Genomic DNA, 14,200 nt, shown 5'->3' on the forward strand with positions numbered 1-14,200 from the left:
ATAGATAGATAGATAGATAGATAGATAGATAGATAGATAGATAGATATTCTATTGTTTGTGTTTCTTTGGAGAACCCTGACTAACATAAGACCTGAAAATCATTATCATCTAGGCAATTTAAAATGTACGTAACAGCTCAGCTGACAGAAGAACCCAGTGGGAAGTGAGCCTCATAACAGATAAAAGTGTGGATCTGAAGACAGACTGCCAATGCTCAATTCTAGCCTTGCTACCGGCTATCTGTATGACTTTGGGCCACTTTCTTAACTTCCCTGTGCCGCCACCACCTCATCTGTAAATAGGAAATAATCTCAGTATTTACCTCAAAGGGCTGCTGTGGAGATGCCATGGGATGATGTATGTAAAATGCTCAGAATCATGCTTGGGCCAATAAGAAGTCTTAACAGAAGTCAGCATGTATCAGTTTGCTAAGGCAGCTGTAACAAAGGACCCCAAACTGAATGGCTTAAACAACACAAGGTTATCGCCTCACCGCTCTGGAGGCTAGGAGTCCAAAATCAAGGTGTCAACCAGGTTGGTTCCTTCTGAGGGCTGTGAGGAAGGGGCTGTCCCAGGTCTCTGTCCCGGGCTTGTGGATGGCCATCTTCTTTCTCCCTCCACGTCGTCTTCCCTTTATGTGTGTCTTTGTGTCCACATTTCCCCTTTTCCTAGGGACACCAGTCATACTGCGTTAGAGCTCCCTCTAATGACCTCATTTTAACTTGATCTACTCTGTAAGGGCCCTGCCTTCAAATAAAACCACATTCTGAGATCCTGGGGTTTTGGATTTCATATATATTTGGCAGGGGACAGAATTCAACCATTTACACAGGAATGAGGATGCCAAGGGATTCACCCAGACAAGTTCCTTGCTGCCTGTGGTAGATTTTGCTTCCCCCAAATCAGACCCCGAGATAGAGGTTTTCAAGCCAGTGCTTTCTGTGGGAGGTGATTTGAGGAAGTACTGGTAGAGAAGTGGGGAAGAGAGCTAGGGAAGGGGAGGAAGCCAGAGCAGGCCATGCCCCAGAGCACACCTCACAGTGGGCCTAGCCCAGGAATGAGGGGTCTGGGAATTCACCTCAAGGAATCCTGTCACTCCCTGAGGGAGACCTGCTCCGAGGCCCTTAACTCCCTGGCCAGCATTGACATTACGAATCTCATAGGTGGTTTGGCTGGGGCCACAGGGCTAAGGGGGCACGAGAGGGGCCCTGACATAGCAGAGGGCCACAGCAAGATGGAGTCAGACTTCACACGAGATGAAGGGCGGGTGGAGGGTCTGACTTCTTTGCCAGAATTCCTTTTTTACAGGCTCCAGAGAGAACGGTCAGGAGCTCCAGGGAGAAATCCTTTCAGACCACAAGTGCTAAAGAGAAGGAGCTCTGCCTCCAGGCTACGCTCAGACTGAGGACCACAACATCAGTTTTTCCCTGGGTCTCCAGCCTGCTGGCGTGCTTTGCAGATTTCAGACTCACTCCCCCACAACCATGTGAGCCAATCCCTTAAAAAAAAGGGATTGGCCATGCATTCCGCCAATATCGAAATAATGGATAAAAAGGTGCATTGTAATCATGTTGGATTGGGAGGTAGTAACCATTCGCATTCCTTTTAGATTCTCTCAGCTTCATCACAGAACAACAATGACAAAAATCTATAGCATTGATTTTTATTGCTAAGCCAAAACACTCTACCTTATTAGTGATTGATGCAGCCTACGGAAGACTCTGAGTGTCCAGGCCACTGGGCTGAGCGTGGAGACTTCAGCTCTTACTTTCCCTTTTTGAGCACAGGAGTTTCAGTCCCAAGCTGCTTTCCATCCTCCATCCTCTCTGTCTCTCTCTCTGTCTCTCCATCTTTGTCTCTGCCTCTCTCTCTCTCTTACTCTCTCTCTCACCACTGCCTTGACACTTCCAATATTTCTGGCTCTTTCGGTCCTCTTCAGACTTGCTTACGTAACTTCCTTACCCTCTATTATTACCAGCAATTAATATTTATTGCCATGAAATGATGAGAGGTCGTGCATAACAGACTAATTCCAGAGACCCTCTTCTTTCCATCAAATCCTAATCCTTTCTCCATCCTATCCGCTCTTTTCCGATGCTGAGTCATATTCTAGAGATATAGTGGCACTATTAATAATGCTTCACATTTTTATAGCTCAGGGAGTCAGCCAAGGTTAGAAAAGTTCCGAAAGGTCTTCTAGTGCAGAAGCTGTGCTACTAACCATCTCAGGAGTTGCAAACTGGTGGGCCGCAAGAGAAATCCAGCCAACAGATATGTTTTCTTTGCTACATGCAGGATTTTACAAATTAAGGAACCTCCCATTTGAATTATTTAATTGCAAATTTCTTGAAAAAAGAAATCTGTCACAACACGTGGTAACACTTGGTTAGAGCTGAGAGGGGGTTGCTCCTTTGACAGGACAGGGCCCCTCCCATCCACAAGTCCCCACCCCAATCCTCTTCAGTCCATAGCGCTCAGTTGCCTAGCACTTGACCTTTGAATCTTCTAAGACAATCCCCAAGAATCCTGCAAGTGTCTGCTTGAGCACCCTTAGGGAAAAAGGAGCTCATCACCTGCAAACACAACCCACTCCCTCTCTGAACAGTTCATTCCAGAACCCCTCCCTAAACTCTCGAAGCCAAAGCACCCACCACTGACCCTAGCCCATCTCCTCAACACTAGACAAAGGAAGAGTTCCCCAGTGAGTTTTCTCCAAAGTAAGCATCCCTGGTTCCCAGTCTGACTTGGTTTCTAGCTCCTTCGCCAGCTAGGTTTTTATTTTCTGACCGTGATCCACTGTTTTTATTCTCTTGGAAGTGTAAAATCCAGAGATGAGGGTTTTCCTCTTATTAGATTCAGATTATCTTCGAGAATTCCTTTCATGCGCTAATGAAAGGAGTGTTTACTAAAACACTTAACCAGGTGCGGGCGCTGTGCCGGGCCCTGGCACCACATTGGCCAACAGCGGAAGATCAGTGCCTGCCTTCCTGAAGCTCACATTCCACTGGGGAGCCGGCGTTGCTCTGCAGTCTCCCGAAGACACGTAAACTTACACTGTGATGTGAGGCAAAAGAAATTCCAGATGATTCCAAGAATTGAGTCATAAAAAGAAAATGAAATTTTAACAAATCCAGGGGAAAACATGGGTGAATAATGTGATTATCTTAAAGAGGACTTTCTAATCACAACAGGAAACCTCAAAGCTACAAAGGAAAAAAAAAATGGATAAATCTAACTACATCAAATTTTAACATTTTTGGAAGCTAAAAGCACCATAACCATACTCAAAAGACAAACTTGGGAAAATATTCGCCACACTGATGACAGGCAAAGGACTGATTTCCCCAATATGCAAATTACTCTTACAAATCAATTGACAAAGCACATAAAAAATTTACAAAAGAAATATCAATGATGATTCAAACAGATGAGACAACTCTGAACCTCATGAATAATGAAAGAAATACAAATTAAAATAACGAGATATTTTCTAAGTAAATATTGGCCGTGACGTTGTAGGAGTGATACTCCCTGGAGCTGTCAATGTGGAGGCGAGCTGGCACGATTGTTCACTGCACATCGAAATGGCCCTTCTGCAGGAAACTCAGCCATTAGCTCATTTTAAATGTTCTGATTCTGTAATTTTAATTGTTCCTGCTCTTTATTCTTTCATCCAACCTATCCCCCATCCCATCATGGCTTCCAGAACTAGCTCACACCTGTACCTTCCAGGACCGTCATACCAACCCTGTGGATTCTACTCAGTCTATAATTTGGGGGACTCGGACGGCTGTGCTCCTGGCCTAGAGGGTTTCCACACAGCCCATCTCCATTGTCTTAGCTCTCCTAGGAAATTCGACAATGGTCTGGTAAACTCCGTAGTGTCCCTGCCAAGGTTCCTGATAAAGTGGAAATCTGCACTGTCCAGGGGTGTCTTTTTACTCCAAGTCCCTCACCTATTGTAGATGATGATTCTAACAGAAAAAGGCACATAAATACCTGGAGATCCTGGTGAAACTGAGTCACATCAGAACCAGTGGTGTTGATGCCTGGGATGGTTCCACGGCACGTAAAGAAACAGAAACTGGCCGTTAATTCATCTAGAAGCGTCTGTTCTCTGCAGACACTGGTTCTGTCCGCGTGGTTTTCATGAGATAATAATACCACTAAATCTCTATTCCCTCAGCGTGTTTGTCTCACACCCCTAATCCAACTCTTGCCCTCTAATGTCTGTGCAGCCCTGCAAGCCATAAACAGGAGAGATTTACCTTATGTCATTTGTACCATGAAAGCAATACTCATGCTGAAAACAGTTTTTTTTTATTTAAATTCAATTAGCCAACATATAGTACATCATTAGTATCAGATGTAGAGTTCAGTAATTCATCAGCTGCATATAACACCAGTGCTCATCACATCACATGCCCTTCTTAATGCCCACCACCCAGTTACCCCATCCCCCCACCTCCTTATCCACAACCCTCAGTTTGTTTCCCAGAGACAGGAGTCTCTCATGGTTTATCTCCCTCTCTGATTTCTTCCCATTCAGTTTTCCCTCCCTTCTCCTATTGTCCTCTGCCCTATTTCCTATATTCCATATATGAATGAAACATATGACAATTGTCTCTCTCTGATTGACTTATTTCACTTAGCATAATACCCTCCCATTCCGTGAATGTCGAGGTAAATGGTAGGTATTTATCCATTCTGATGTCTGAGTAGTATTCCATTGTATATATGAAACACATCTTTATCCATTCACCTGGTGAAGGACATCTCGGCTCCTTCCACAGTTTGGCTATTGCGGACATTGCTGCTATGAACACTGGGATGCATATGACTCTTCTTTTCTCTACATCTGTGTCTTTGGGGTATACCCAGTAGTGCAATTGCTGGGTCATAGGATAGCTCTATTTCTAACTTCTTGAGGAAACTCCATGTTGTTTTCTAGAGTGGCCGCCCCAGCTTGCATTCCCACCAACAGTGTAAGAGGGTTCCCCTTTCTCCACATCCTCATCAACACCTGTTGTTTCTTGTCTTTTTCATCCTAGCCATTCTAACTGGTGTAAGGTGGTATCTCATTGTGGTTTTCATTTGTATTTCCCTGATGGCAAGTGATATAGAGCATTTTTTCATGTGTCTGTTGGCCATTTGTGTGTCTTCTTTGGAGAAGTGTCCATTCATGTCTTCTGCCCATTTCTTGACTGGATTATTTGTTTTTTGGGTTGAAAACAGTTTTTCAAATTCTCTTTCACTCTCCTGCAGGTTTGGGTCTTCCCTCCTTGAGGAGCATCTCTTCCCCTAGGTAAACTGTGAAAGGGAACAATGCAGTACCATCCTTTTGATGGCAACTTAAAAACACAGATGCTATTTAGCTGCAATAGCTGGGATCAGTTAACCATTCCTGGCTTAATTTGCCCCATTAATAAAAAGGAGCCAACGATATATGAGAAGGCAGAAGAGTGGACCTGAAGATGAATTGAGAGTCCTTTCCTGTCAATCCTATGAACTTTTATACCATATGTTCTCTCATATATTAAGGATTTCAGCAAATGATAGTTGAGTGCCTCCTTTTAGTAACTGGTGTTGGGGAAACTGAATATCCACATACAAAAGAATGAAGTTAGACCCTTACCTTACACCATATACAAAAATGAACTCAAGATGAATCAAAGACCTAAGCATAAGAGCTAAAACTACAAACTCTGAGAAGAAAACAGGGGGAACTTCATGATGTTGGATTTGGCAATGACTTTTTGGATGTGACACCAAGAAGACAGGGGACAAAGGAAAAAAAATAAATAAATAAACTGGACTTCGTCAAATTAAAAACTTCCAGGTATGAAAAGACACTATCAAGAGCAAAGAGGCAACCCTCAGAATGGGCAAAAATATTTGCAAATCATATATCTGATAAGAGATTAGTATCTAGAATATATAAAGAACATGTGCAATTCAACAACCAATTTTAAAATGAGCAAAGGACTTGAATGGACATTTCTCCAAAGAAGATACACAAATGGCCCAAAAGATGTTCAACATCACTAATCATTAGAGTCATGCAAATGAAAACCACAATGAGATACCACTTCACACCCATTAGAATGGGCATCAAAAAAGAAAAACAGAAGTGAAAATAAGAAGTGTTGGCATGGATGTGGAAAAATTGAAACCCTTATGCATTACTGGTGGGAATGTAGATAGCACAGCCACTGTGAAAAACAGCAAGTGGTTCCTCAAAAAGTTAAACAGACTTGCTGTATGATCCAGCAATTCCACTCCTAAGTATATACCCAAGAGAATTTAAACAATGACTTGAACAAATGTTTGTACATCAATATTCATAACAACATTGTTCACAACAGCCAACATATGAAAACAATGTAAATGTCTATCAACAGATGAATGGATAGAGAAAATGTGGTATCTACATACAATAGAATACTACTCAGCCTTAAAAAAGAAGGAAGTCCTGCCATTTGCAACAACATGGATAAACCTAGAGAACCTTATGCTGAGTGAAATAAGCCAGTGGTGGAAGGACAAATACTGCATGATTCCACATATATGATGAGGTATCTAACACAGTCAAACTCAGAATGGCAGAGAATACAATAGTGGTTTCCAGGGACTGGAGGGTAGGAGAAATGGGGAGCTGTTATTTGATGAGTATATTTGAAATTCTATTCATACTGGAAAGGAAATAATTACCTCTCAGCTTTCTGTCCAGTATCTCTGACACAGGGAATTAGTCACATTATCAAAATCAATGTCTCCAGTGTTTTCCATAGCACTTGATACATTTTAACATTCCACTTTACTTACTACATTATTCACTTATTTATTATATTCAAAGTTTATGGTCTCCTCCTCCATTAGTATATAAACTCCACAAAAGCAAAGATTTTTTGCCTATTTCCTTCATGGATAAAACTTCCTAACTACTAGAGCGGTGCCTGGCATACAATAGCCCCCCCAATAAATAATTGATTGAATTAATGAGTAAACTATTTTAGATTATGTCTATATGAAAATACAAAGCAACAAGTGGGGGCACCTGGTGGCTCATTCAGTTAAGCGACCGGCTCTTCATTTCGGCTCAGGTCATGATCTCAGGGTCATGGGATTGAGCCCCACATAGGGCTTCATGCTCAGCAGAGTCTGCTTGAAGTTCTCTCTCCCTCTCCCTCTGCCCTTACCTTGGCTCACTCTCTCTCTAAAATAATAAATAAATAAGATATTTTTTTTTAAAAAAGCAACAGATGTAGACAGGCTATTTTTACAATACCCTTTTTGGGGGTTTTAAGATCCAAAGAAACTGTCTCAATAGTTCATTTTTGCTTTTGTTTCCCTTGCCTTTGGAGACGTGTCTAATAAGAATTTGCTGCAGCCGAGGTAAGAGGTTCCTGCCTGTGTTCTCCCCTAGGATTTTGATGGATTCTTACTTTGTTGGTGGGAACGCAAGCTGGTACAGCCACTCTGGAAACAAGTATAGAGGTTCCTCAAGAAGCTAAAAATAGAGCTACCCTACAACCCAGCAATTGCACTACTAGGTATTTACCTCAAAGATACAAATGTAGTGAAAAGAAGGGGAACCTGCACCCCAATGTTTATAGCAGCAATGTCTACAGTAGCCAAGCTCTGGAAAGAGCCAAGATGTCCATCGACAGATGAATGGATAATGAAGATGTGGTATATATATACAATGGAATATTACTTAGCCATCAGAAAGGATGAAATCTTACCATTTACATCAATGTGGATGGAACTGGATGGTATTATGCTGAGTGAAATAAGTCAATCAGTGAGAGACAATTGTCATATGGTTTCATTCATATGTGGAATATAAGAAACAGTGCTGAGGATCATATGGGAAGGGAGGGAAAAATGGAATAGGAAGAAATCAGAGAGGGAAACAAACCATGAGAGACTCTTAACTATGGGAAAGAAACTGAGGGTTGCTGGGGGGGAGGTCGGTGGGGGGATGGGGCAACTGGTTGATGGGCATTAAGGAGGGCACATGGTGTGATGAGCACTGAGTGTTACATGCAACTGATGAATTACTGAACTCTATATCTGAAACTAAGGAGGTACTATATGTTGGTTAATTGAATTTAAATAAAAATTAACTAATTAATTTAATCCAAAGAAACAAATTTCCTAAAAGGTTTGAATTAGAAAGAGTTCAGATATTCATCCTATTACAAGAAAAAAATGCACTTTTTGTTATTGCTGTTGATGTCTTTTTTTTTTTGTCTTTGCACTATTTTGCTTTAAATAAGGATAAAGATAAGTTGAGAAAAAGAAAAAGACACAACGTTCTTTTCCACAATTTCCAGAATAGTTCATGGTTTTTGAAGAAGAGATGAGTGCAAACAGCTGAGACCATCTTTCTCAATAGGATTCAAAGGATGAAGCATACAGTGTCCATGAAGCATCTTGGTCTCCATGAACAATCCAGCAGATGCACCCCAGGGAAGCAGGCAGGCTACTTTCCTTTCAACTTCTATCAGCTTTACCCAATTGCTCAGGTGATTTATCCTCCTCACTCTATATCTAAGTAAGGTTCAGGAGAAAATATTCTTTGAGGTTTGAATTCAGCCTCAGGCAAAACGAGATTCAGAGCCTAGGGTTGTCTTACCTTCTTTGAACTCCATTACCAAGAAAATATTTTAGCCAAAATGCCTCATCCTATTTTTGCCCTCTACCCCTGTTGCTGCCAAAAAGGTATGGGAGACCCATGGTGGGTGACGATGTTGGGGCTTGTGCTACTCTGTTCTTGTGGTCACGTGCACATCGCTGTGATGAACGCACTTTCCCTTCCTTGAAGGTTAAACCAGTAAGATGTGAGGAAGGGGACAGAGAAAGAAATATGAGAAGTATTTTATCTGTCCTCTATTGATCTCCATGACAAAAAAAAAAAAAGAATGTTTTTGTGGTTGTTGTTGATCCTAGCTGAAGCGCTACCACTCTCCCGGATGACACCCACACCCACACGCAAAAGTAAATATATAAATGTACACTCAAACGGAAGGACCAAGATTGTGTGCTATGTGGGTTATACTCCACAATTCTACCCTACACCCACACCCTTTTGTGCTAATATAGTTAATTTGGCTTCGGATCTACATTTTAAATTAATATATATGAAAATGGAAATCACAATTAAAATATTGGTATTGTCTCTCCCAGTTTTATTGAGATATAATTGACATATAATACTGTGTAGGTTTAAGGTGTGCAATGTGATGATTTCATGCACATATGTGCGGTCAAGTGTTCACCACAATGATGTTGGTTAACACATCCTTCACCTCACATCATTACCATTTTGTTATTGTTATTGTTTTTATGGTGCGAACATTTAAGATTTACTCTCATAGCAACTTTCATGCATACGATATAGTACTGTTAACTATAGTCACCAGGCTGTTCATTGGATTCCAAACTTACTCAACTTATATTGGAAAGTTTGTACCCTTTGACCAACATCTTCCCATTTTCCCAACCCCCAGCCTCTGATAACCATCAATTTACTCTCTGTTTCCATGAGTTTGACTTTTTAGATTCCACATAAAAGTGAGGTCGTACAGCATTTGTCTTTCTCTGTCTGATTTATTTCACTTAGCATAATACCTTCTAGGTCCATCTATGTGGTTACAAAAAGTGAGATTTTTTTCCTTTTTTATGACATAATAATATTCCCATGTGTGTGCGCCACATTTTTTTTATCCATCCACCTGTCCATAGACACTTAGGTTGTTTCCATGTTTGGGCTATTGTGAATAATGCTGCAATAAACATGGGAATGTGGCTATCTCTTAAGTATCCCAATTTCATTTTCTTTGGATAAAATACCCAGAAGTGGAATTGCTGGTTCACATGGTAGTTCTATTTTTAATCTTTTGAGGAACCTCCCTACCGTTTTCCCTTGCGGTCGTACCAATTTACATTCCCACCAACAGTGCACAAGGATTCCCTTTTCTCCACATCCTTACCAGTGTTGGTTATCTCTTGCCTTCTTGAGAGTAGCCACTCTAACAAGTGTGAGGCAGTCTCTCATTGTGGTTTTGATTCTCATTTCCCTTATGGTTAGCGACACTGAGCATCACTATGTACCTGTTTTCATGTACCTGTTGTCCGTTTGTATGTTTTCTTTGGGAAAACACCTATTCAGGTCCTCTACCCATTTTTTTTTTAATATTTTATTTCTTTATTTGAGAGAGACAGAGATAGTGAGAGAGAGCTCGAGCAGGAAGGAGGGGGAGAAGCAGGCTTCCCGCAGAGCAGGGAGCCCGATGCGGGGCTCAATCCCAGGACTCTGGGATCATGACCTGAGCCGAAGGCAGAGGCTTAACCATCTGAGCCACCCAGGCGCCCCCCTCTACCCATTTTTAATTGGATTGTTTGTTTTATTGCTATCGAGTTGTATGAGATCTTCATATATTTTGGATACTAACCCCTAATCAGACACATGATTTGTCAGTAGTTTCTCCCATTCATAGGTTACCTTCTCATTTTGCTGATCATTTCTTTTGCTGTGCAGAAGCTTTTTAGTCTGATATAGGCTCACTTGTTGATTTTTGCTTTTTGCCTTTGCTTCAAAAGGCCCTGCCTGTCATCATACACCCTTGGGGCTACAGAGTCTCTTCACGGGCATGTGCACAGTAGTGAAGGCTGGTGACAAGAGTCAGGCTGTAAGCATGTAAGTACACAGATGGAGGGGCTAACCTTGACTGCACACATGGCAGTGGGGGTCAGCTGCAGGGGTCTAAGCTGGAATTTTGCACTCAAGCAGCCACAGAGACCTGGGCTGGCTGCTGGTACAGAGGGGGCAGGGGCAAAGAAGTGGGAGGGACTTGGGTGGCTGGCAAGTGCAAACACAAAAGCCCATTGGGTGAAAACCAGTGAACTCTGGATGGGGTCTATGACTATTCTGGTTGTTGGTTTCTTCAGTGGTCAAAGCTTCTGGATTCCTCTGCAGAACAGGTCACTGGGAACTATGGTCACTTTCACTGTGTAGCTGATGCTGGTTCATAGCCATCTCTGGGTAGGTAAAACCAAGTGAGTCCTTTGTGCCTTGCCCTGAAAGGCTGAAGACACTGGTCATTCACTCCAAGGAGGGGAACTCTTTCTAGGTTGTGAACTCCCTCTTGGCACTGAGTGGTGACAGCATGGGAGATGGAATGATGCAGGCAAAATGAAGCTGTTTTTCTTTCCTTATTTGTGGGACTATTCTCAGATTTTGTTGTTGTTGTTGCTCCACTGTGTGGTTGAAGTTTCTCAAATGTATTCATGAGTTCTCCCAGGGCTGTTTTGTTCATAGATAGTTGCCTAATTATTGGTTTTTGTGGTGTCTCCTACACTGCCATCTTGGTGACACCACTTTTTGAGATACTAAGTGATGAGATGAATATAGCACTTTGGTCTCTTGATGTAGTGAGTTAAATGGATCCATTCAGAGTCTGGAGGTCTGCTTTCTTCATCTTTTTAATATCATTTTTGGTAGATTGAGACCAAAGTCTAACAGCTGAAAACTTATTCCAAAACCCAGTGCCTAAAAAAAATACACACTTAGAAGCTGAAAGGAATAAAAAAAAAAAGTCTCCCATATTACCAACTGGATTTTATTACTCAGGGTTCTCTAGAGATACAGAACCAACAGGATATATGTATGTGCATAGAGAGAGAGAGAGAGAGAGAGAGAGAAAGAGAGAGAGAGATTTTTCTTAAGCCACTTCATGGTGGTTTATGATGGTGAAACTATCACTACATCTATACTGTATATTTAAAATTTGTTAAGAGGGTTGACCCTATGTTAAATATTCTTATCACAAAATAATAATAATAAAGAGGGTGATAGGAAACTTTTGGAGGTGATCTGCTTATGACATAGAAGATTTATGACAAGTAATTGGCTCATGCAGATCTTCATATGGAAGCTAAAACAATCCAGCAGACCCAGAAGAGCATGGGTGTGATTCAGTCTGAAGCCTGAGAACCAGGGAAGCCAACAGTGTGAATCCCAGTTCAAGTACAGAAGTAAACTGCTGTCCCAGCTCAAGCAGTCAGGCAGAAAAGTGGGAATGAATTCTCCCTTCCTCTGTCTACTGTTCCATTCAAGCCTTCAATGAATTGGATGATGCCGACCCATTTGGGGGAGGGCAACTTGCTTTATAGGATTCACTGATTCAAATGCAAATATCTTCTGGAAACATCCTCACAGATCCACCAGAAATAATGTTTAGCCAAATATCTGGGCACCCTGTGACCCAGTCAAAATTGATACATAAAATCAACCTTCAGAGGATTCTAGTTCCTAAAAGATTATGTGTAGAGTCTATTTTCAAAATGAGACCTATCAAGAACAAGACAAGGATGTCCACTCTTGCTACTTTTATTCAACATAGTACTGGAAGTCCTAGCCCAGAGAAGAAAAAGAAATAAAAGGCATACAAATCAGTAAGGAAGAAGTTACACTGTCACTATTTGCAAATGACATGATACTGTATGAGAAAGCCCGAAGACTCAAAAAAAAAAAAATAGAACTAATAAATAAATTCGGTAAAGTTGCAGGATACAAAATTAATATACCGAATAATACAATATACAGAAATCTGTTGTGCTTCTATACACTAATAATGAAGTAGCATAAAGAGAAATTAAGAAAACAATCCCATTTATAATTGCAACAAAAATAATAAAATGCCTAAGAATAAATTTGGCCAAGGAGGTGAAAGACCTATGCTCTGAAAATTTTAAGACATTGATGAAAGAGATTGAAGACAATATAAACAAATGGAAAGATATACCATGCCTGTGGATTGGAAGAATTAAGATTGTTAAAACATCCACACTACCCAAAGCAATCTACAGATTTAATGCAATCCCTATCAAAATATCAATAGCATTCTTCGCAGAACTAGAACAAATAATACTAAAATTTGTTTGGAACCACAAAAGACCCCAAATAGCCAAAGCAAACTTGAGAAAGAAGAACAAAGCTGGAGGTATCACAAACCTAGATTTCAAGATATATTACAAAGCTGTGGTAATCAAAACAGTATGGTGGTGGCACAAAAACAGACACATAGATCAATGGAACAGTATAAAAAGCCCTACACGTACATAGTCAGTTAATCTATAAAAAAGGAGGCAAGAATATACAATGGGGAAAAGATGGTCTCTTCAACAAATGGCATTGGGAAAACTGGACAGCCAGATGAAAAGAATGAAGCTGGACCACTTTCTTACACCATGAACAAAAATGAATTCAAAATGGATTAAAGACCTAAATGTGAGACCTGAAACCATAAAACTCCTAGAAGAAAACATAGGCAGTAATTTACTTGACACCAGCCATGGAAACATTTTTCTAGATATGTTTCCTCAAGCAAGGGAAACAAAAGCAAAAATAAACTATTGGGACTACACCAAAAAAACAGCTTTTGCACAGAGAAGGAAACCATCAACAAAACAAAAAGGCAACCTACTAAATGGGAGAAGATACTTGCAAATGATATATCCAATAAGAGAATAATATCCAAAATATATGAAGAATTTATGCAACTCAATACACACACACAAAAACAAATAATCTGATTAAAATGGGAAGAGAATCTGAATAGACATTTTTCCAAAGAAGACATACAGATGGCCAACAGACACATGAAAATATGCTCGACATCACTCATCATCATGGAAATGCAAACCAAACCTACAGCGAGATATCACCTCACACTTCACACTTGTTCTAGTCAGAATAGCTAGAATCAAAAAGACAAGAAAGAACAAGTGTTGCAAGGATGTGGAGAAAAAGGAACCCTCACGCACTGTTGGTGGGAATGCAAATTGGTGCAGCCACTGTGGAAAACAATTTGGAGGTTCTTCAAAAAATTAAAAATAGAAATACCATACAATCTAAAAATTCCACCACTGAATATTTAACCAAAGAAAACGAAAACACTAATTCAAAAAGATATGTGCACCCTTATGTTTATTGCATCATATTTACAATAGCCAAGATATGGAAGCAACCCAAGTGTTCATCAATAGATGAATGGATAAAGAAGTGGTATATATACACAATGGAATTTTACTCAGCCATAAAAAACAATGAAATTTTGCCATTTGTGACAACATGAATGGACTTAGAGGGCATTATGCTAAGTGAAATAGGTCAGGGAAAGACAAATGCTA

This window comes from Neomonachus schauinslandi, chromosome 11 (assembly GCF_002201575.2).
Source record: "Neomonachus schauinslandi chromosome 11, ASM220157v2, whole genome shotgun sequence".
Lineage (NCBI taxonomy): Eukaryota > Metazoa > Chordata > Mammalia > Carnivora > Phocidae > Neomonachus > Neomonachus schauinslandi.